This window comes from Chiloscyllium plagiosum, unplaced genomic scaffold, assembly GCF_004010195.1.
Source record: "Chiloscyllium plagiosum isolate BGI_BamShark_2017 unplaced genomic scaffold, ASM401019v2 scaf_79820, whole genome shotgun sequence".
Lineage (NCBI taxonomy): Eukaryota > Metazoa > Chordata > Chondrichthyes > Orectolobiformes > Hemiscylliidae > Chiloscyllium > Chiloscyllium plagiosum.
The window spans coordinates 1,474-2,763 of NW_025184604.1; the positions used below are offsets into that span (position 1 = coordinate 1,474).

The window sequence follows — 1,290 nt, forward strand, 5'->3', positions numbered from 1 at the left end:
CGAGTTAACAGGGTATCTGAGGTAACTTCCAGCTGCAAAAATCCTCATCTGAGGATCTGGGAAAATTTCCCGGAGTATGGTCAGTCGGAGCAAAAGTGAGGAAGTCGTTCGTTTCTGCAGTGTTTCACAATACTACCTTTCCCGTGAGCAGTCGAACGGACTAAATGATTGTGCCACAGACTGCGACGGCAAACTCCGCTAAAAAGTAATCCTTTAAAGCCGGTGTAAGCAACACGACGTTATTGGGGTACACAGTGTGGAAACAGATACTTCGGTATATCTCGTCCATGCTCACCACATAGCCAAAATTAAACAAGTCCCGTTCCCCAGCATTTGGCCCCAATCCCTCTAAACCCATCCTATCCAGAAACTCATCCGATTAGCTTTGCAATTTTCTGAGTGTAATAGCCTCCTCCACTTCCTCTGGTAGCTCATTCCAACCACGCACAACATTCTGCGTGGGAAATGTGCCTCAGGTCCTTTGTCAATTTCAGTCCACTCACCTTAAAGCTATGCTCTCGAGTTTTCAACTCACACCAACTTGGGAAAAACACGGAAATACTCAGTTTACATAAGGTCATGTCGCAGCCGTTACGCTGCAGGGAAATTCGTCCCAGCCTATTCCACTCGCCCTACGGTCCAAACATTGACGACATTGTCTATATTTTGTCATCAAATTCACGTGTCTTTTTTTTTTACGTTTTCAAGATGTCAGTTACGCTGGACAACAACGAGCTATGGGAAACAGAAAGGTGAAACGTGGAATGGCTTCAACTTTCAGTGCTGGATGCCACTGAGTCGCAGTACAGGCGCCAGCGGCTTCTTTCTGTAGTGTAGTGGTCATCACGTTCGCTTCACACGCGAAAGGTCCCCAGTTCGAACCTGGGCAGAAACTGCTTTGTTCTTCCACTGCAGCATTTTCCATGGACAAGAACGGAGCTTCCTTGCTTGCTTTCTCATCTGCAAACCTGCCTTCGAATTTGCTGGAACAAATGTGCTCTCGTCGTGAAATGTAATGCCACGCCATTTAATTACTGTGCAAAGCATTGTAAAGTTTTTCTCCAACCTGGTTCTGTTCATATGCCATTCCGTTTGAGAGTGTAGTTACCGCCTTCTGATCCTTTCACGAAGAGCAGTACCGCATTTGCATTCCTTGCGCAGGCGGCCCGGTTCAAAGACAGGGAAGAAGCTGATGCGCTGGTGTCACAGCATACCACGGATTCCTGAACGATTCTGTCTGTCAAATATACCCCAATGTCGTCTCTGAAAGACCTCATTTGGAAGCTGTCT

General features: G+C 46.8%; 1 non-coding gene across 1 annotated transcript; it reads left to right on the forward strand.

Moving 5' to 3' along the window:
* Positions 1 to 822: 822 nt before the first annotated feature.
* On the forward strand, positions 823 to 895 carry trnav-cac. The gene has a single exon. It is a non-coding gene; the product is annotated as a tRNA-Val (tRNA).
* Positions 896 to 1,290: the final 395 nt, after the last annotated feature.